The sequence below is a fragment of the Ailuropoda melanoleuca genome, chromosome 8, assembly GCF_002007445.2.
Source record: "Ailuropoda melanoleuca isolate Jingjing chromosome 8, ASM200744v2, whole genome shotgun sequence".
Classification (NCBI taxonomy): domain Eukaryota; kingdom Metazoa; phylum Chordata; class Mammalia; order Carnivora; family Ursidae; genus Ailuropoda; species Ailuropoda melanoleuca.
In genome coordinates, this window is record NC_048225.1 from 122,629,089 (window position 1) to 122,652,376 (window position 23,288).

The following is a 23,288-nucleotide window of genomic DNA, read 5'->3' on the forward strand; positions in this document are numbered from 1 at the left end:
GGAACTAACCCCACAGTGATGAAGAAGCATGCCGGGGGTTACGTAACCACTAAGTCGGAGCAAGGACCCATGGTCCACTCTGCTCTCCACAGTTTATACTGGCCTGTTGCCATGAGAGTATGTCTGTCCTTCCTGTGCTCATTCATTCAATCTACTAATACTAAGGCCTACCCTGGGCTCAGCACCATACTTGGTTCTAGAAAGAGCTGCAAAGACGAACAAGGCAAGACTTCTGCCCTTAAGCAGCTCACAGTCTCTTGTGCTGTTAATAAGAACCAGAAGGAAACAGAATGCTCCATGGGCAGAGACAGAGTAAACAGCGGGGGACTGCCCGGCTGCCCTGGCTACTCTCGTGAGGTTGCGTCAGAAGATGACTCTGAGCCCCTTCTTCTTGACTGGCCTCCATGCTGGAACGTGGCAAAGATGCCCTCCACATTTGGGTACATCTCAGTTTGCCCAGCCAACCTCTTCATTTTGTCCCACGTGGGTGAAAGGGTAGTGGAGAGAAAGAAGGGGAGTAAGGTATTTGTAGAAATCTGAAGGGAGAGAAGGGCTGTGGTCGTGGTGGGAGCCACACGTGGCCTGAAGGTCAAACCAATGGTTGGCAGAAGGGGGAGCCATAAAGTTCATATTTATATGCTGGCCAAAAAAAGAAACGAAACTTACTCTGACTCACAATAAACACAGACTTGCTGTGGGCCTTTGTGTGATTTTCCTAAGGATTTTGGGGAATATTGTCAATGGTCTAACTGCCCCTCTCCCCTGAAATCTGTGGGGATCACAGACCAGGCTCTGTCTGGACCAGAAGTGAAGGATTTAGAGAAGTGTGCACCTTCCTCTCAAAAGTTCACTTAATTTGGTCTTTTTCCTGTGGAGTTGAACTTTTATTCAAATGGAATATCTGTTATATCCTTGGCATGAGCCATGGGTTTGGCAAGAGGCAGTATTTATGAGTGGCCAAAGGACTGATACATGCAGTCATCGGTCATTGGACCCTCTAGGGACACATCATGAAGGAAAAGGACCAGGAGCTAGGAAGTACAGAATCGGACAGCTGGAGAGGAAGGGAGGGACACTTAAGGCAGCAGGTACATGTAGGGTAAGGGACAGATGAATAAGCACACTAGGACACTAAAGGAACACGGTTCCCCAGCTTCGAAGCTGCAAGGAAGCTTGGCCCCCATCTATTACCTCCCGCACATCACAGGTATGCCATCTGAGAACCAGAGAGGTGACATGCCTGCCAAGACCACGCAGCCCAATCCATCCCCTGGCCTGCTTGACGGCATTCTGTACTCGCTCTGTGAACATGTTGTCCCCAGAACAAGCAGAGGTTCAGAAATGGGAAGCTGGGGACACATACAAGAAATATGGGGGGGGGGATCTGATTTGAGGAGAAAATACAAGTAGGGAACTGATAGGAAGTGAAGGTGGAGAGATTGGTTGGGATTTGCTTCTGAAAGGCATTGAATACGAGACCCAAGGGTTTGGGACTCTTTTTCCACGTAGAAGATAGAGAACTACTACGTGTGTCGGAGCAGAGGTCAGGGGGCACACTTGCTAGTTTTTGTCCCCTGGAACATGTGAGGACATCTGACTGGGAGAGAGGAAAGACCTTCAGAGTTCCAGGGAAGGAAAGAGCTCACCGAGATTTCTCCTATCTTCTCTCTGAAAACAATAAATACTCCTTTATAATAGCATTCCCTTTTTTACAAAAAAATTACATAACTTCTTTTATTTCTTTTCTAATATAAAAGCCACGCATGCTCAGTTATGAACTTTCAATTTGATGAAGAACCAAAATGGCTCCTACAGTCTCCTCACCTAAAATCAAACCCAGGTAATATTCTGACACCTTTCCATCAGAGTTTTTGTTCTATGGATTTTATGTAATTATTAAATATCTCTATATAACTTTATAACTTCTTTTTTAAAAGATTTTATTTATTTATTTGACAGACAGAGATAGCGAGAGGGAGGGCACGAGCAGGGGGAGGGGCAGAAGGAGGGGAAGAAGGAGACTCCCCACTGAGCAGGGAGCCTGATGCGGGACTTGATCTCAGAACCCTAGGATCATGACCCGAGCTGAAGACAGACGTTTAACTGACTGAGCCACCCAGGTGCCCCATAACTTTATAACTTCTAATTTCACTTAATATAAAACCATAAATGCCTTAAGTTATCTTACGTTATCTAAGATTCTCAAAACCATCATTTTAAAGACTTACGATCTTGGGGCGCCTGGGTGGCTCAGTCGTTAAGCGTCTGCCTTCGGCTCAGGGCGTGATCCCAGCGTTCTGATCGAGCCCCACATCAGGCTCCTCTGCTGGGAGCCTGCCTCTTCCTCTCCCACTCCCCCTGCCTGTATTCCCTCTCTCGCCGGCTGTCTCTCTCTCTCTGTCGAATGAATAAATAAAAATCTTAAAAAAAAAAATAAAAAAAATAAAGACTTACGATCTATACACTTAACCACACCCTCAGTGCTGGCCATTCAGATCTTTTCTTTTTCCTCCCTAAATGCTACATTGTTGTGTATAATGTTTGTCCCGTTCAGAGCATTTCCTTAGAATAGACTTATAAAAGAGAAATTCCTACATCGAATAGTATGGACAGTTTTTAAGGTCATTCACACACCTCGTCAAATTGGTTTACAGTTTTGGGGGGAGGGTTCTTATATATATAACATACAACTCTAAAAACTAGAGGTTTTATTGAATGAAAGCAGTTTCTTTGTTTGGATGGCTTTTCTTTAATTACAAAAATATATCATATTTGAAGAAGAGAAAATTCTCCATAAAATTAGACTGTGGGGGGAGCGGGGAGCGGGAGACAGCTTCCATGAAATTTAATGTCCACTCACCCTGGACCACTTTTGCTTTCTCCTGTCTTCTGATCAGCCGCCCCTCCCTTTCCTATCTACCCCACCCCGTCCTCTCAGATTCTGGGATGTTGTCTGTTCAGTGTTGATTAAGGGGCATTCCATCTTGTATTTCCTAGTAAAGGACCCAAGTCCACACACAGAGCCTTCTGCACCCTTGCCCAGGGCTTTGGAAAGTACAGTTTGCAACGAAAAGATTAATGGTGCTTTCCTGATCTTCATAGCCTGTGTGTTTCTCATTATCTTCCCTTGGATGCAGTCGTTGGTTTTTGTTCCAAAGCCACACAAGGCTGGTCCTTGCTCCTCCCAGAGCGAGAAGGCATCTCTAGAGCTAACGCTGTGCAGGGAGCAGAGCACCAGCCTCCCGCACAGTCAAAACCCGCTCAGACTCCTTCCCTGCCCACCTGTCCCTCTGCTGGCCTCCTAACGAGCTCCCCCGCCTCTGCCTCCTTCCCTTACACTCTTCCTCATATACTGCGGCAGAATTGGGCCTTCCCGGAGCACAGTTCGTATCATCTTACAGCTCTGCTCAAGCATCTGCGGCGGATCCCTGTTACTTACATGGGAAGTCTGACATTGTGGAATGGACCAATAAATATGTACCATGTGCTCTCTCATGGGTATACATTAAGCACCGTAGGGGCTATACCATGAGCTCTGTGCCTAGTTCAGGGAGCCAACACAGACATGTGAAAAGTCACAAGGCTCCAGCCCCCACCTCCTTCCAGTTCTCCAATCCTGCATGTTCGATAGGCAGATCTCACACTCGACGTGTTTTAAAATGAATTTACTCTCTTCTCCCCAAATCTATGCTCTTTGTATAATGGTTCCACTATCCAGGCTCTTAAGACAAGATAGATACGTGTCAGGAATATGGGGAGATGGGAGGGGCAGGAGATTTGGGACTTGTAGCGTCCATCAAAATCTACTTGTCTACTTATTCACTTCCTTAGTTGTGCTCAAGAACGTAAAGGGGTACAAACAAATACACAAAACGTGCCCCCACTGTTGTGAGCACATAATGTAGTAGGAGAGACATACAGCTTCCTTTCCACTGCCAACTCACCCATCCCAACTGTGCCACCCAAGCCTGGGTCTCCAGATCCACGCCCCAGCTCAACCATTCACTTCAGGCAATGTGCACTAGAATATCTCCATGCATTTTCATGACTCTGCTGCACTTGCCTTCTACCGAATCCCAACTGATCCAGATATTAAAACGACCATAATATCCATGTGTATCAGGAACTATGGATAAAAAAACACTAACGAAGATCCCCGCCATTGACGACTTTACAATCTGGGGAGAGAGACTGACACCTGAACGGATCATTTCCACACAATACGGGGTGTGGTCAGACCGTGCAGGAGTTGCAGCCAACACCAAGAGAAGGGATCATCCAGCCCAAATGCAGATTCAGGGGGATGCAGGGAAAGAGGGGTGAGAAGGAAGGAAACCTGACAACTGGAACTTGAGTGAGGAGCAGTCGGCTCACAGTGGGGAAATCAGAATTTGAACCCAGGTTCGTCTGACTCTCCAGTCCATGTTTTTCCCACCATCCTGTTACCTGGTAGGTTTTCAGTGGATATTCATGAAATGAAAGAAGAAATGAATGAAGGAATGAAGGAATGAATGAATGAATACATTATACTTCTTCCAATGGAGAGAATTGCTGAAATGTCAGCCCAAATAGTAACTTCGGCTTTAAAACCCCCATGTTCTGACCAGCTGAGCTAATCATAATCAGCTAATGCTCTTCAAGGAATTCCTGCAACAGGGCAGGTGGCTCTCAACATAGGAGATGCTAATTCACTCCTACAATCTCTCGGAATTGGTTGGAGGTAAGAGAGTCTGGAATTGAGGAGGGGACTCCCCACTTTTGTCTACTCCACCTCCTCAAAAACACACAAACAAACAAACAAACAAACAAACAAAAAAACACAACCCTGCTGGTGTCCTAGGCTATGCAGACAATAGGAGAAACTAGGTAAGCCTAAGCTCTTAGAGCTACAGCAAAGAACCCCATAGAATCCCACACTAAACCACACTGCCCCAGGACACTGTGGATAAGGAAAAAAGATCCTACTTCTCCTACACCCACCTCCTCTGAAATTTGGTTCTGGAAGGAGGAGAGCCAGGATTTCTAAGACTTAAAGATCAGAGCAGGGCGCCCACATCCTCAAGCCATTCCATGGGGCTGCCTTTCGCAGCCCACAACCCCCCCTCCTGCCCCCCGCTCCACTGGGTTTGCAGAGCAGATGTCTCCTGCCAGCGGCCCCCCTTCCACGCTTCCCGCTCCTTGGCCCAAGCCTCCGCCTTCTGTCTCTGTGTGCTTGGCATCCACGTGCAGCAAGCTTGAAGCTGGAGTGTGCCATCATTTCACAATTCAAAAACCCCAAATAAGAGACAGGCGGTGGGATTCTCCCAGGGAATTAAAAGAAGGACTCCAAGCCCACGCCGTCTGAGTCTGGCTGCCCAGGAACAGCCCAAAGGTGGGCTGGGCTGAGGCTGCTGTTCTAGGCGGTTCTACCCAACCCTTTCCAGGCTGTGTGATTCCTTGGTCCCAAGCATGTCTACTCAGAAGGTCCTCTCAGCTCCTCCCAATTCTTGAGGAAAGTCAAACTTACTTTGAACAATTAATGGAATCAATTTGTGGAGGAAAGAGTCAGCTCAATAAAATTACAATAATTTCTTTAAGGACGTTGTTGTGAAAGGGGCCTTAGAAAGTCACAGACTCCTTGGAACCATTATGTGGATCGATCTGGGGCTCAAGATACTTCATTGCCCACTTGGGAATTACATTTTATGATTCAGCTTCTCCATGATGAATTAAGATGGGCTCGCAAATTTTGCTGCTGGGGCAAAGGATTATAGCTATTTCCTTTACTTCAAGGAAATATTTTGGGTTCATTGCAGAAGCCAGTACCAGGAAACTTTTTTTTTTTTTCCTGTAAAGGCCCAGTGAGTAAATATTTTAGGATTTGTGGGCCAAAATGTCTCTGTCATAACTCTTCAGCTTGCCCTGTGTAGCACAAAAGAAGCCATAGGCAATGTGTAAAAAATGAGAACTGTGTGCTAATAAAACTTTATTGACAAAAATAGCAGCAGGATGGATTTGGACCACAGGCTATAGTTTGTGAATCCCTGACATAAACTGTTTGTTCAGTGCAGGAGTGTCAGTATGAGGAGAAAAGGCTATTCACTGACACCCTTGGAAAGGAAGTTGCTGCTTTGGTACAAGAAAATTTTGAGGCCTCCTTGTTCTACCATCATCTACGTAACCTCAAATAATATCAGAAACTGCATTCTTAACACAATCCCCAGGTGATTTGTACATTACATCGGGACACCAATGTGTCTCAAACACCAAATTATAGACTCTGAGGTCTGAGCTCTGTATTTTCAACAAGCTCCTGGGTGACACTGAGGCTGTCAGTGGAGGATGCTTCCATTAGTGAAAATCTGTTTTGGAACATCCTCCACAAAACCCAGTTCTGGGGTGAAACATGGCAGCAGGTGGGTTCCGGCGGCCCACCACCACCTACCCGGTTTCTCTACCCCCAAACGGAGAACGCATGTGGGATACTACGCTAGATGGTACACAAAAGCAAAAATACCTGAAGGCGACTCAGACCTTGGCTAAGAGGTTCTCACAATCTTTTTATCGTGGGGCGAGGGGGGTGGAAAGCAGGGAGTGAGAGAGGGCAGCTCATATGCATAAGAAAATGAAACAATATAAGAGGTCATATGAATGTCTAAGACAATGTCTCATGACCCCTACCCCTCTCATCTGTCACAGAAGGAGGAACCAGGGACTCCACACCCCCAGGAAGCAGGAACTTTGAGTAAGTTCAGACGCAGAAGAAAATCCAGCGACAGTTGCCAGCCAGGAAACTTAACATCATCCCTGCAGCCCACAGTCTCAGGCCAAGGTAACTAATATAACATGAGAAATTATAAGGCAATGAACATTGAAACAATGGAAATGAGACTCTTGCTAGCAGCCCTAGGTGTGCTCTGAGGGCGATGTGGTCTGTGGCTGGCCCTTAAACCTACTCTTACATGCTGGGAAGATCAAAGCAAAAGCAAGAGGCTGACACCTTAGAAAATGCTGGCTCCAAGTGTTTCATGCATGTCTATTTTTAGGCCCCTGGATAGTCCCCCCTTAAACCTGGCTCAGAACTGCACTGACACTCGGCAAGAGCGGCACAGACCAGGCAGATGCTAAGATGGTGTCCAGATGTCACAGTCCAGCCAGAGGTCAGAGCGCTCCCCAATCTGGCAGCCACCTTCCTTTCCAGCTCTCTCTTCCACCACTCCTCCACCCTCTGCTCCCCATAGACTGCCATTTGCTCCCTCCTCTCCTCCAGCACCACCCCACTCCCGTGTCCAGTGTGGGTTCACTGGTCACTCAGTGTCCTCGCTGCTGAGGTCAGCTCCACTGATAATGACCGGCCCATCCCTCACCCACTCTGTATGCTGCCCCACTGTCCAGGCCCCAGGGTTCATCGCAGAAGCCAGTACAAGCAAACTTTTATTTTTCTGTAAAGGCCCAGGGAGCAAATATTTCAGTCCTCCACAGTTGAGGACCACCCAGCCACAAGTGCTGTCCCCTTCCATCACCACTCACCACCCTCTGGGCGCCTCCTTTCCCCCCACCCCCCTGCATTGAGCATGGTTCTGTCTTTTGTTCCTTCCCTTTCCTGTCAACCATGAGCACTTGGGCTGGGATGATCTTGTACTTACATGTATGCTTTCAAGTCACTTGTAGAGTCCCTTACATGACACAGGTGTTCAATAAACAGTTACTGCTTTTGTTAGTAAAGCAGTTACCCAAAGTCCTTGGGTCCCAAGCTGCTCTCCGGCCCCACAGTTCCTTGCATCTCATTGCACAGTCCATTTGCAGCTCATGCTTTTCAGAATGGTGTTGGAGCCCAGTTCATCCAGAAATGTCTAAGCCAGCCTCTGGCACACCTGACCTCCTTTCCCCTAGGCAGTCTTGGTTCTTCGGTTTCTAACAGGTGTCTCCTCTCCTTCGTGGCACACTAGCTGTGGCTCTCTGATTAGTTAGACACTGACCCTGATCTTGCCTTCTCTAAAATAGTCCTGGCACCACCATATTCCAAAATCTCAGAGCCTTATTCCAAAATCTCAGACTTTGGGATTCCAAAATCTCAGCCATGTGGTCACAGCATCTCATTCACCTCAACCGTACTGCACTCTGCATTTGTTTGACCAGGTTTGTTCCCGTCACAGTTCCAAATGTCACGCATCCCCACTGCCACCCCCACCTCCAACACCCCAGGCTGTGCTGTCCCCTAGACAACATGCCCTCCAGGACACATGCGAGCAGGACCTCCCACCTGAGACACTCATGAGAAACAGACCAGCCCCAGGCCACTCGCAATGGGAAAAAGACAGCTTCTAACTCATGAAGGAAAATCAAGTTCCAGTTGGAAATACAAACTTTTCCTTTAAAGGAGAAGCTAACATTGGCAGCACTGCTCTTTTGAGGGGCACTCCAGCAGCACAGGAAGAACTGTTTTGGGTGAGAGAGGGAAAGAAAGACAGTGTGAATGACAAGCGGACAGGAGACAGAAGAGATAAAAGCAGAGACAATACAAGCAAGAGGAAGAAGGTCGGAGGGAGGGGCAGGTGGGAGGCAGAGCAAGAGCAGGACACTGCAGAGGGGGAGGGGAGAGGTGGAAAGAAAGGGAGGAAAAGCCAGGGAAGACAGGACCACCCGTTCTGTGGCAAGCTTGACAGTGTCCCCTGGGAGCTCTAACCTCCAAGGGGGGACAGGCTCTCCCCTGGCTTTTATAACACTCCACGGAGTGAAATCTACACCAGAGGTGGGGGGGTGCCTGAAAGCAACAATCAAACAGAACTGGGGGCATTTCTCTCCAAAGACTATGGTTAACCTCTGCTCTCAGTATTCCTGAGTGATGCCAGATCTCCGAAAAGTAGGTGACCATATGTTCGGATTAGCCCCGTGTTTCAGAGTATCTATTAATAACTTCCCCTTTCCCCCACAAGTGTTCCCGTTTAGATGCTGAATTAATTGGTCTTCCTATTAACAGGAGACACAGGAAACGGAGAGTCGAGTCTCTGAACAGAATGAAATACTTAGTGCCACTGTTCTCAGAAAAGGAGGAAGCCTGGACTGGCTACCAGAAGAGACCAGAAGGACTCTTCCCTGGCGGAGCAGAAGTACTTGAGAGATGTCTCGGTGTAACACGATTGTGGAGGTGGGGAGAGGCGGCCAGATGAGGATTCAAGAGACAAGGATATATATCGCACACGCCGCAGATGCTGAAATATTAATTTCTGGAAAGAGTCACTTAGGATTCGGTGGCAGGGGAAGAAAAGTCCGCAGGGACAGTTTCTGGAAAGTAAAGCAGTAGGAGCCACAGATAAATCACGTTTGAGGAATCTTGTATAACAGAGAAAATCTGCAGTAGCTTCTGGTTCGTGGTTAAATGTAGCTATGAATTATTCACTCTGAACGGCACACCACGAAGGGTCCGGTTAAGACCTCTTAGCTTTCCATTATCAAGAGTCTCTCAGAAGTCTATCAGAAGGAAGGTAAGGGGGGAGGAAGGAGAGAAATAAATTAGTTTCAAGGCAAGCTGCAGGAAGAAAGGGACCCCGGACAGTTTATCACCGCGAGGAGGTGAAGGAGAAACGGGGAGGAGGTTTATTTCTTGGATAAAAAACGGAAGGAGTGTATAATCCCATGAGCGTCCTGACAGTGAGAAGAAACCTCCTGGAGGGTGTGAGGAAATACTGCTCTTCCCTCCTGCGCTCACGCTTCACTCCCAAGGGCTCACGGCCCAGCCTCCCATTCATTCAGCAAGTCCTAGGGAGCCGGAGCCGTGAGGGATTAAGCCTAAGTGGAGTCCGCAGGCTCCCCCTGAGCCTCTCGTGTGCGCCAAGCCCTGTGCTGATGCCGGGGAAGCAGGCAGGAAGGAGACGCGGTTTCCGCCTTCAGCGAGCTCCGGGCAGACTCGTGGAATGACTACAGTTCCAGACTCACTAGTGGGATCCGAGTCGGCTAAAGGATGAACTGAGAAGTCCCCTCGAGACCAAAACTGACCCAGAGCAGACCACCTCAACACGGGCGAACGCTTCCTAGCTTCCTCGCAGAAGCTCGGAGCTGTGCCACGCTCCTCTTCCTGCCCTGAGGCCCAGGGCTAAGCGTGGCATTTATCTGCAGTAAGTACCCGGGCTACGTTCTCTTGCACGTGCAACTCCTCCAAACCTTATTACAGGACTCTGCTTCAATGACCTTGGTGTTAGTAGTTCTGCAAATTATTATTTTTCTCTAAGCCACCTCAAATTATTTCTGGAAGAAGGCAACTTATAAAAAAAATAAATGAAATTAGGAGAGAGCCAGATCGATGTGGGAACCCTGAGATTCCAGTGGCCCTGTAGGGACAGGGAAGGCCGAAATACCCTGGGCTCCTCAGAGTCAGGGGAGACGCCTGAGCCAGGACACCCCAGGATCGGCCTCTAACCTGGGGGTAGCCACATCTGGATCAGTCAAGTGTGAGCTGACATTCAATATCTGCTTTCCCATACAATCAAATACATGATCTTCTCTGATACCAGCTCTCGGCACAAAACCCACATGCCCAACGGTCCTTATGACACAAGCCAGGTAAGCGAGGGGCTTCAGGGCACCCCTCCTGCCATCGCTCCCTGGCTCATGGGGTGACAGCTTCAGTGACTGGCCCTACTTACATCCATGGGTGCAGAACATTCTCCGAGGAACAGGATCCTCCACGACAGCTGGCTTCTGTGTCTCTTCAACTGTCGCAATGTCTTTGCTTCAAGCCACGGGCATTGGAACTTTCTAGAGCATGGAACTCCAGACCACTTGTAGATATCCCTTTATGGAGGAGGAAAAAGGGAAAGCAATGTCATGTTACCAACGTTTGCTTCATTCACATTTTCTTTCCTACTTGACATTGTTGGGTATGACTATCAAACAGAAGCCCCTAAGTGCCCCAGACACCAAAGGGATCTCCAGGACATTTTGTTTCTGAGGGTTATTACACCTACTGATATTTATCAACTTGGAAATTAAAACAGAACTTTTAATTTATTATTTATTTGAAATAATTATTAAATTTTATTATTTTTAGTTTCTTAAACATTATTAAATTATGATGATTATGTGTTAACATAAATAATGATTTTTTTAAATAAAAATAGCTATTTTCAAAAAATACTTAATGAGAAGAGTGGCATTATTTTGCATTTTAAAGAATCCCTTTGATATCTGGCTTAATCAAACACAGATTCTCATATCTGCTTCTGAATTCAATCTGTTGCAATAGCACATATCACTTAACCTCTCGAAAACTCCACCATGTAACTGTGGGAGAATGAGAGATTAAAAAAAAAAAAAGTGAAACATTTTAGGATTACTGTGAAAATAGTCTTGTTCTCGTTGCTCCCCTGAGAGGGTCTCCCGGGCCCCCAGGGGTGCTCAGGTGGCCCTGGACTCACCACTCCATGCAATCAAATTAGGTCTCACTGCCCCCTCAGATTATCATTGCCTTTCTTCGACACCACTAGTTATCAGTTACCTGAGCAGTCTTCCAGAACTATCTACACATAAATGAAGATATAAGGATATAGAGTTTTTATTAATTTTTAACAATCAAATGTGAGCACTGTATCCATTTCACCTCTTTCCATTACCCTTGGGGGGAGCTGCGTTTTAGCGTATGTCATTACTTCATTTCTGTGGGTCTCTTGTCCTCTGCTAAGCGGATGTGACAGCACCCAGCTATGCCCAGCGCCACAGCACTCAGATGGGTTGCTCAACAGCTACTGTTACTTGCCACTTTCTTCAGTGAAGGACACAGGGCTTAATGGGAATAAAGGGGCCACACGGAGCAAGAACAGATGTCACATAAATTAGTACAGCTTTCTTCTAGCTTCTAGTTCCCCAATAAGGCATGCAACCAAAGTAGTCAAAATTGGAGAAAATACCCAATTTTTTGCCACACTGCTGGGGGCTCACCCAGTATTATACTTGGGGCTTACCTCACTGTGCCAGAAAGACTTGTGTTAACAATCTCTGTGCCTATTTTTACAGGAATGTTTACAAACATCGACCTTTCTGGAAACACACTCACTATCATCAGTGTCACATAATTGTGAGGCAAGAAGGCAGGATCAGGGTCCAAGTGTCCCAGACAGTATTCTAAAAAACTATTTCCCTGTGGTACTAAGTTAACAGAGATTAACCTTCTTAGGTCACAAGTGCCCTGACATAGAAACAGAAGACCCCTCACCTGCAGGAAATCCTCCCCTCATAGGGGTTATTTGGTCCAATTACACCGCAGGCTTACAATGCTAAAGCTGGTGCAGACCAATGAGGGTTCACCTTCCTCTCTCTGAGATTTACTAGCTATATACTCTTAGCTTCCGCTTACTTGTAAAAGGGAAGTAATGATACCTATCTTATGAAGTTAGTAAGAATAATTGTAATATCTAGGGGCACCTGGGTGGCTCAGTCGGTTAAGCATCATACTCTTGATTTCAGCTCAGGTCATGATCTCAGGGTCGTGAGATGGAGTCACTTCCCGTATCGTCCCCTCACCCCCCACCCTGTCGGCTCCATGCTCAGGGCCAAGTCTGCTTGAGATTCCTTCTCCCTCTCCCCCTGCTCATACGTATACATGTGCACGCTCTCTCTCTTAGGTAAATATTTTTTTTAAAAAAAGAGCAATTGTAATTATCTATAACATGGGCTTACCACACAGTAGGTGGTCAATGCTTGCCAATTGGTAGCCTCCTTCCTTTATTGTTCTATGAACAGAAATAAGATAGGAGACTGATCCTACGTCCTGAACTGGGCTCGCTCTTCACTGGAAACCCCAATGGTGTAGCCTTTTAGAAAGCCTGGAGATCTCAGAGACTGGGGCAAGAGAAGATGGTAGAGAATTTTTTTTCCAACAAAAAGGATCTCATGAGATGTTTGTCACCATCTGATCCTAAATGAGAGACACAGGTCTGCTTCCCTCCTCCCCCCGCAAGGGAAACAGGCACCAACACTCCCTGCATTTCTGTTTCAACTTTCCAGTCTGCCTCTGAAATCACATGGGACAGCGTGGTTTGCACTTTTAGACCCACAGAACCTAGAGAAAACGCACCAGGTTTGGAGGAGCCCTCGGGCGAGGATGGGAAACGAGAGATTTACTCCTCAACAATTCCCAGGAGTAGAACCAGCACCTGCAATAATTACAGGACGGATGCATCACGACCTCTATTTACAGATGAGGAAACTACGGTTTTGGAGACACGAGGTAAATTGCCAAGGTAGCACAGCGAACAAAGGCAGAGTCAGAATTCGAAACCAGGTCTGTCCTACTCCAAAGCCCAGGGGTTGAACCACATCATCATGTGATGCTCCAGCTAGAAAGGAAACCACCCCTGGGGTGAATGAAATAGCAAAGCCATCGGCTTCCTAGGGATGGTCTCACAAGAGAGATGAGTTATCTTTAACTGTAAATTAATGATTTTATTAACCCAATATTGTAGCTGAAATCAAAATCAAAATTCTTCAGAAAATCATCCCTACCCTAGACACAAAAGTAAGAATGGCAGGACATCAAAGCCAAGATTTAATTAGTTTGGAATTTATAGATTATTTGTTTTATTTAATTAGTGTTTGATTAGATCAGTTATTAAGATGAATATTTACCCCAAAGATACAGACGTAGTGAAGAGAAGGGCCATTTGCACCCCAATGTTCATAGCAGCATTGTCCACAATAGCTAAATCGTGGAAGGAACCGAGATGCCCTTCAACAGATGACTGGATTAAGAAGTTGTGGTCCATATATACAATGGAATATTACTCAGCTATCAGAANCAGAAGGGGGAATGAAGCATGAGAGACTATGGACTCTGAGAAACAAACTGAGGGCTTCAGAGGGGAGGGGGGTGGGGGAATGGAATAGGCTGGTGATGGGTATTAAGGAGGGCACGTATTGCATGGTGCACTGGGTGTTACACGCAACTAATGAATCATCGAACTTTACATCGGAAACCGGGGATGTACTGTATGGTGACTAACATAATATAATAAAAAAACATTAAAAAAAGATGAATAGGTTATTTGAATTTATAGATGATTATTTTGAATAATGGGTCAATAGTGTAAAGGTAACTTATCCAATGACGTTTCTAGCTCCTAGTGCATATCAGGTGCTGCAGGTGCTACTGATTAGGGAGACACGTCCCTTGGCCTCCAAGAAGGTGTATAATGCATATCGTAAGATATAAGGGATATAACCATATACATATATGGGTTGGGGGGAGTAATAAGATAGACAAGAATAAGGTGCTAAAAGAAGGAGAAATGCAGCCAGTGGGGTGTTCAGGGAAGGCCTGAAAGAGTGAGGAGGCATCACCTAACTGCCTCTTGAAATATAAATAGGATTTTGCCAGCCTTGGAAGAGAGGAATGGCGGGTTCCAAGAGGCTATGGGCTTAACCTGGCATGGGGGACACTGCAGAGGAGAGACAAGGGGCAAAGGACTGACCAGATCCTGACCTAGAAAAACGACATCAGGGAGGGAAAAGAAAGAAATGATAATGCGGACAGAATTGAGGGTTGACCAGTGACTAGCTACAGCAGGGAAGAAGGGAGGAGTCAAAGAAGGGTTGGTTTCCAACCTGCACGTGACCAGGAGCATGTCATTATTAACAAAATCTGGGAAAACCAGAAGAGGAACTGGTATGTAAGGGAAGATCATGAGTTTGGTTTTGAACATAAAGAACTGGGTTCCTTAGGGGGCGCCTAGGTGGCTCAGTAGGTTAAGCGTCCAACTCTTGATTTCAGCCTAGGTCATGATCTCAAGGTTGTGGGATAGAGCCCCACACCAGACTCTGCACTGAGCATGGAGTCTGCTTGGGATTCTCTCTCTCCCTTCCTCTACTCCTCCCCCCCNCCCCCCCCCAAAAAAAAAAAAAAAAAGGAAGAAGAATAATTGGTTTTCTTAAGATGGAAACAGGTAAACACATCGGGCAGACAGGTAGAAATTCGGGTCTGGCATTCAAGAGAGAGTTTGGTGTTAGAGATACATATTTGAACATCAAATACCTAAAAGCAGTAAGTGAAGTCTGAGGCAGGTAAAATGATCTGGAAATAAGGAAGAGAAGAAAAACGAAGACCAAACCTTGGGGCCCATCTGCCTTGAGTGGGTGGAAGAAAACGAACATCCCCAGGTAAAAACCAGAACAGCTCAAAAATAGTTCCTCCTCCTAAAACATCAGAAGTCCCTGATCTAACCCAACTGCCTTACTTCACAGACAAAGAAAACCCAGGCCCAGAGGGCTAACTGGTTTATCTAAGGCCTCACAGCTGCAAAACTGTAACTAGATGGTTAAGTGACCACTGGGAATTAGCACGGCCTTGGCGACTCAGCCTTGCGCGTGCACCAGATGACACGGCTGGATTCAGAGAGGCCTGAGAACAAACTGGAAACTTCTTTTATCTCTGCTACAACAGTCCAGCCCTGTAACTGTGCCCAACCACATAATCAGCTCAGGGTTCAAACCACATCTTACTCATCTTGTTGTCACTGCCCCTCTGCCCTCACTTTCCCCACCACTGTCTCTGCCACCAGTGTTATTACAGAGTAGAAAAATCACAGATGATGTTCTTCTGAATGTGCACAAGATCATAGACTTCTGGAGTTGAAAGAACTTAAGGGTTCATCTAGTATTAGGGTAACCTCTGTGGAAACAGGCCCGGGGAAGTTCAGTGACCAGATAACCAGTTAGTAGTAGAACCCAGAACAAAATTCCAGTCTCCTGCTTCCTTCCATTTCACTACTAACCTTTAGTGCAAGAGACTTATTCTTAAAGATTAATTTATTTATTTGAGGGAGAGAGAGAGAACATAAGTGGGGGGAGAGGCAGAGGGAGAGAGAGAATCTTAAGCAGACTCCAGGCTGAGCATGGAGCCCAAACCCAGGACCCTGAGATCATGGCCTGAGCCGAAATCAAGAGTCTGATGCTTAACCAACTGAGCCATTCAGGCACCCTGCAACAGACTTATTCTTAAGACAAACTCTCTAGTCTCTAATTTCTCCAAATGTATGCTATGAAGCCCTCTTCTCTTAAGACACTTCTTGAAAAAAGAATTCCATGGTCCAAAACTTTTGTGGAGTGCTATAAGCTACCCCTCTCTTGGACAGCCAGAATGCTTATTACCATATTAAAGACCCTGGCAAGTCCTGAGGGAAGAAACCTGGGTCATTCTCTAAGAATATTTCCCAAACTTATTTGACCACAGAACTCTGGCTCTTGCCCCTGCCCCTGTCCCTGCTGTTGTCTATTTAAAAACCCACAGGTTTCCAAAGATTGTACTCTGGGAGACACCACCTTTGTCTAATTAGCAAGATTTCCTTGGTAGGTCCCACACAGAAGCGTCAGGATGGAGAGGTCCTCAGTGTGGGAACCAGGCAGGGAAGCGATGGGAGGCAGAGAAGGAGAGAGACCAGAATCTTCTGAGCCATCTGCTCTGCCAACAAAAAGGGTGAAACAGCTATGTGAGAAATTCCCACTTGGGGTCCTGGTCAGGAGCAGAAGATGCTAGTCTCCAACGAAGAGTTCTCGTGGGGAAATGGGTCTTCAGGTGCTCCCGCCACACATCACCAGCCTGCAAGCTTCCCTGGGCTTTGGCACCATTTCTGGAAATGCTCTCTCCTCGTGTCCTTCGAGTATCTTCTGCAGCCACTCAGGCTTTTCCTTGCTCACTCTACCACCCTGGTCCAAACCCGAGCACATCTGGATGACCAAGAGCAGCCTCCTACTGAGTCTCCTGTCCACCCCTTCTCCCCTGCCACATACCTCACAAGTCACAGTCACTTTACTCTTCAAACAGCACTTTACCTGCTTCAAGATAAAAAAAAGAATGTTCCGAACTCCACAACATCTGAAGCTCCCCTTAATGTAAGAAAACACATGTATGCAATGGTATTTCTCTGTGCTCCGCGGTGCAAATTTCTACCGCCCCAGGCGCACATCCTCTCTGTTAACCGAACCGGCCAGCCATAAGCAGTCTGGCTGCCAAGGCTCCCCTCTGCCTGCTCTTTGCTTCCTGCCTCTCCAATTCTAGCCAGTCTCATGCAGCTCCCAGCTCCGGGGCCCCGGCTGCACCGGCCCTTCCGTGAGCTCTTGCACTTGAAGACACGGAGCCCCTAGCCCTGCATGCATTCGCATGGCTTTACTGTTTCCTGAATTTTCTGATGGGTCATAAACTCAGGAAGAAAAAAGGCCATGCCTTATTACATTCAAGGCACTTATTCAAAATCACTCTTGCTGAATAAAGGAATTAATCCATGTTGAACACAGAACTACACGTTAAGCAGAAAACTCCACGTCTATAAAACACTAGGGAAACTAACCTCTTCCGGGGCCTCACAGGCATTGAAATTTTTCTAGTTCAATTGATCTTGGTTTTATTAAAAGGAAGGAAGACAGATCCCATCCCAAGCCAAAGGACCCGGCAAGTTTTTGTTCTTTTTCCTGGAAGACAGAGCTGTGTTTTCCGCCACCTTCCTGTAGGCGTCTTGCCACGTGTGGCCCCCAGGGGAGAGTCTAGCCTGAGTATATTACGTGATATTTAAACATGTATCTTTACATTTTTCCAAAGGTCTGGCCAAAAGAGCGTTCTTCTCAAGAACATATTCTCTAATGACAATTGCTTCTTCATTCATTCTCTGAATTATTCAAACAAACGTTTAGTGAGCAAGTCCTAGGGACGCAGAGGTGGTTAGAAGACAACCACGAGGCAGCTATGGTCAGACACGCTTTTACTCACAGTGTATCAGAGGAACACCTGCCACAAAATCACCTGGGGGAGGTTGTTTAAAAGAAAAATGCAGGGCCCCTGGACGCTGCACAGAAAATGTCCTACTCAGTTAAGCCTGTGGTGGAGCCTGGGAGCTGCATTTTTTAAATTGGGATTCTGACATATACTCAGGTTAGAGACCCACTGGCCAGTGGAAAAGACAGGCTTCTAAGGAGATTGCTATAAAACAGGGGTGACTGCTTCCAGCGCAAGGGAAGTTCCTGATACAGAATGGAAGTTAACGCACCGAGAACAACGGAAAAGCCAGGTATGGCCATAAGGGAGACATGCGTGCAAACCGCTCTGTGATTCACGCCATGTGTCCGCCTACATAAAATAAGAGAAACACCCACCTCACACAACTCTCTCAAGGGCTTCAGTGAGACTATATATGGAAAGGGCTTCACCCAAATCCTAGTACACGATAAACACATCACTCTGAATTCATCACGATTATTATTTTTAATTACGAAAACACTTTAAAGAGAGCAGGGAGATCAGAAAGTCTTTCCCGAGAAACAATGGAGTCTGAATTTAGTTTAAAGGCAGTGTCCCCAAGTGTAAATGTATTCTGGCTGCCCACAAAATTTCTAGAATTTTTAAAATTTCATACCTACGATTCTATAGTTTGAAACTCTTAACATGGGTGGGAACCAAGTACTGTCGTGCAGTTTCAGTGCCTGCCTTTCCACTTGTGTTCACGACCGTACAAAGGCCAAATGAGAGCCAGATCAAGTCAAGAGCCAACCTACAAACAGGACATGGTGGAGACCTGAGTCATCGATGGCGTGGGGCAGTTCAATCTGCTCGCCATAGACATCAGTTCATGCTGCGAGCAGATGTGTGATGTGGACTCTGACTTCTTACATACCAACACCCACCGGCTTATAAGCAGAAACCTAAGGCATAAATACACGAAGGAGAATGGTTCTGTCTCTAATTCTATTAGTAATTACATGAGATGCTCATTTGTAGCAATTTCAATATCATCACCAGTCTAATCTTACCTCAAGTGAATAGACGATATAACAAATTATCAAATGATACCTCATTAAAACTGACATTTGGGGGTGCCTGGGTGGCTGGCTCAGTCGGTAGAGCATTAGGACTCTTGATTTCGGCTCAGGTCATGACCTCAGGCTCATGAGATCGAGCCTGGCATCAGGCTCTGCGCTCGGCACAGAGTCTGCTTGTCCCGCTGTCTCTGCTCTGCTCCGCAACCACCGGCCCCCCCACTCCCGGCCAAATAAATAAATAAATAAATACTAACATTTGACCATTTCCTACTTGCAGAGTTTGGTTAAGTATGAGATTTGATTTTCCTGAACGTATAAACCTTTGGTGCTATTATTAACAATTTGCTTAACATGCTTACACCAATAGGCATTTTCTGCATGGGTATTAATTACATTTAAATAACAGATCCAGATTAAACATAGACCAGGCCCTGAGGTCACATGGTTCTACTCTATCTTTACCCTCTGCACTAGTGGTTAGTTTCAACTGACCACATCATTTGACACAGTAAAATAATGTTTTTAATTTATTTTATGGAGTTTATAGTTATGTTTGTTTTATATTTGTACATATTTTAATAACATCTAAATAATCAATTACCTTGTGAAGCTGAAAAATTTTTCCTATAAAATACCTCTATATATTGTTCAGGTTTGAGTACATCAAATTGGATAATCGCAAGGGAAGATGTTTAGAGAGCTGAGTCTATCCCATCAGCACCTGCCTCCTATGAAAAGCCTGCTCCCATCTTTTCATCAAGGGTAAGCAGCAGAGAATCTGCTCCTTCAGAAACCATGACCAAAGCCACCCCTGGGATGTCTGTTCCATAAAGGCTTCTGTGCCATTTCATTAACTTTCCAAAGCACCTTACATCAGCATCAGCAAAGCTACTAACTCTTGGGGGGAAGGGGTGTTGGTCAAGAGAATAGCTTCTTTGAATATGAAACACCATTCACCTCACACTTGAAGCCACATGCCTGGCCCTAAGAGTTGTGGCTACCAGTGGGGCTGGGAATTGCTGAGTTCTGATCAAAGGAAAGGACGTGGGTCTAGGCATCACCATGCTTTGTCACCAACGTCATCGAACCCTCATTTATTCAGAAGAAAGTGTTTTAAGACCCCATCATCAGCGGGGTGGATGTTTTTCCCTAATGCTTGTTGCCGGATCACTCAGTAGAAACTAGAATAACCTCATCACAGGGATAGATTTGAATGTGTTTTGGGGTTTTTGTTGTTGTTGTTGTTGTTGTTTTTAAGATTATTTATTTATTTGAGAGAGAGAGAGACAGCACTCAAGCAGGGGGAGCAACAGAGGGAGAGGCAGACTTCCCACTGAGCAGGGAGCCTGATGCAGGGCTCGATCCCAAGACCCCAAGATCATGACCTGAGCCGAAGGCAGAAGCTTAACTGACTGAGCCACCCAGGCACCCCTGAATGTATTTTTGAATAGAATCATCTAAAGGAAACATCTATTTTTTTTTTTAAGATTTTATTTATTTGACAGAGAGAGAGACAGCCAGCAAGAGAGGGAACACAAGCAGGGGGAGTGGGAGAGGAAGAAGCAGGCTCCCTGCTCCGCTGGTTATCGGGGCTCGATCCCAGGACCCTGGGATCACACCTTGAGCCGAAGGCAGACGCTTAACGACTGAGCCACCCAGGCGCACAGGAAACATCTATTTTTGAATAGAATCTCCAACGGGGGGCGCCTGGGTGGCACAGCGGTTAAGCGTCTGCCTTCGGCTCAGGGCGTGATCCCGGCGTTCTGGGATCGAGCCCCACATCAGGCTCTTCCGCTATGAGCCTGCTTCTTCCTCTCCCACTCCCCCTGCTTGTGTTCCCTCTCTCGCTGGCTGTCTCTATCTCTGTCAAATAAATAAATAAAATCTTAAAAAAAAAAAAAAAAAAAAAGAATCTCCAACGGCCCTGAGGAACTGTAGCTGAGTAAATTCAGGAACGAATCAGGGGTGACAACTATGGCTTATGCTCCTCCAAAGGGCTAGATTAAGAACTTTTAGAGGCTCCAAACACTGAAGTATCACAGCACCTTCCCCACTCACACCCCGCCAAGTACTTTGTTATAAAAACCACCATTAAAATATAGCATTAAGTAGAAACATTCAATAAAGTTTCTATTTTTTTCAGCTTATTTTCAAAAGAAATTGGGAGGTACCCCGGCTCATGCCTTAAACACCTTAGTGCAAAGCAACATTGGAAGTGTATCTAGACTTTTCACATGCACCATCTCCCTCAAAACCAGGACTCGTGTGTTATACACAGTCTGCAGGTAACAAATGTGGGGCCATTTGTAAAGTGTCAAATTTTTTTTTTTCTATTTACCTGCCTAAGGACTTCACCAGACTTTTCCTTGCCCTGACCAACTCAAATGAAGACTTAGATCTTAACCACTGAAATTTCTTTCAAGATTCATACTACTTAGGAAGCTAGGCCTAGAAATGAGACCTTCCACCTATTTCAGTGCTCCTGTTGTCTCCCAGATTACTCTGCCCAAGGCCCAAAGCTCCAGGTGATAGGATCACCCAGAAGAGGACAGTCATTTGAAGTTTGCATATGATTCATAGGTAACTTTGGACACCCTGAGTGTCTCTGATTGAATATCTATCATAAATATTGGCAACTACATGGTCAATTAGAAAATGAAAGTCAGGAGACCTGGGATCCTAGGGCTGGAACTTCCTACACCTAAGCATACAGCACAGCAGAGCCCCGCCTTTTTTCTGGAAAAAGGGGGGGTGCCTGTGGACCTGGTTAGAGAGGCCGAAGTTAGCACCTTAAGTCATAAAAATGAGAGAGGCAAGTAAACCTCAGAAAGTTAGGAAGAGACAATAAGAAGACCATCGATCACCTTCTATCTTGCAAAAACAAAGTTTATCACCAAAAGCACAGCAAAAGGGTTAGAAAGTAACTTTTCACACTCCTTTGAGGGACCCACGTAAGTCTAGAATGTATATCCTAGCTTGAAGTCCCTTTAGTAATGAATGGCTGAACAAAAGGTTTAAAATCTTTTTCACTTCCAACATGACAATAAGCAACAGTTAATTTTGCTTTTTACATGACACTAAACGTTCAAATGAGAATTTTTCAATAATTTCTTTAAACGAAATGGGTTTCAGAGAAGAATTAGCACTAGTGTGGGAGGGGAAAGTGAAAGGTAAGCACTTCTATTCCCAGAGGTCTGAGCAAACCCATGAGAGAAGCGTGATCAGAAGAAAGACACCAGCTCTGCCCATCATCAAGCCAGAAGCCAAATCTGGGGCTGTATCCTGAAACCTGAATCGAGTCTCTGGGAATAACCATTCTCTATTTATTGCTTTTTAAAAAATTAGCCCTGTGTGCATTATATACCCAGGGTACAAAGTGTTCACATGTGAGTTTATTCCTTCTCATTTGTACTCACTAAGACATTAATTAGTTCCTTTCTTCAATTTTCACAGCTCATGAGAGGCAGGAATTGAGCCCAGTCCTTCTGATAGCAAGCCCAGTCTAATACCATTTCTCTGTAACCTGCCTCTCTGGACATCCTCATCTTACAGAATAACCAAGTAATAGAAATCTATTGAGCTCCCTTACATCCTCAAAGACTGCAGTAGATGAGGCTTCCATTACAGCCCTCTAAGAATTTTCCAAGCAACAAATAACACTGCGCTAAGCGAATAATAAGACCTTAATAGAATATGTATTGAGAGCTCAGCAAATCCTTACGGATTATGCTACAAAGTGAGTTACAGAGATCACCTAAGACATGTTCCTCGCTAGACGACGTGATTGTGACCAAAAGAACTAGGGATTCCAAGAAGTAAGGTCTGAGTTGGCCAGAGAATGTGAAACTCAAGCTGGCCTTTAGAGAAGGGCAGCGTTGAGCGAACATGAGAGGACAGAGGAGGCTATTCAGAGCACATGCGATTGGGTGAGAACTGCAGGGAGACTGTAGTGATTGAAGACTTAGCTATAAAAGTGAAAATGGGGGAGTGGGTGCTGGTACAGACAGTGATTAACATGACTGAACTAGAAGACAGGGAAATTTCATATTGCCCTTTATAGAGGAGAAAATTGAAATGCAGATAGGTTTAAAATATACTTGCACGAAGTCCAACTGTTACTACATGGCAAAGTTAGATTTAAAAACTCAACACCCAAAAACTGAATAATCCAATCTAAAAATGGGCAGAAGACATGAATAGACATTTTTCCAAAGAAGACATGCAGTTGGCCAACAGACACATGAAAAGATGCTCAACATCTCTCATCATCAGGAAAATACAAAATAAAACCACAATGAGGTATCACCTCACACCTGTCAGAATGGCGTGCTGTTGAACACAAGAAAAGTGTTGGCGAAGATGGGGAAAAGGAAACCCTTGTGCGCTGCTGGTGGGAATGCTAACTGTTGCAGCCACTCTGGAAAACAGTATGGAGATTTCTCAAAAAATTAAAATCAGAGCTACCCTACCACCCAGCAATTGCACTACTAGGTATTTACCCAAAGGATACAAAA

General features: G+C 45.7%; 1 long non-coding RNA gene across 1 annotated transcript in view; it reads right to left on the bottom strand.

The window, feature by feature from the left end:
• Nucleotides 1-2,363: 2,363 nt before the first annotated feature.
• The window catches only part of LOC117803473, a 31,435-nt gene continuing 10,510 nt past the window's right edge, over nucleotides 2,364-23,288 (bottom strand). The window contains exons 2-3 of the long non-coding RNA XR_004627399.1: nucleotides 10,623-10,770; nucleotides 2,364-2,397 (exon numbers count right to left, since the gene is read on the bottom strand). This is a non-coding gene — a long non-coding RNA (uncharacterized LOC117803473). The remainder of the gene's footprint in view (nucleotides 2,398-10,622; nucleotides 10,771-23,288) is intronic.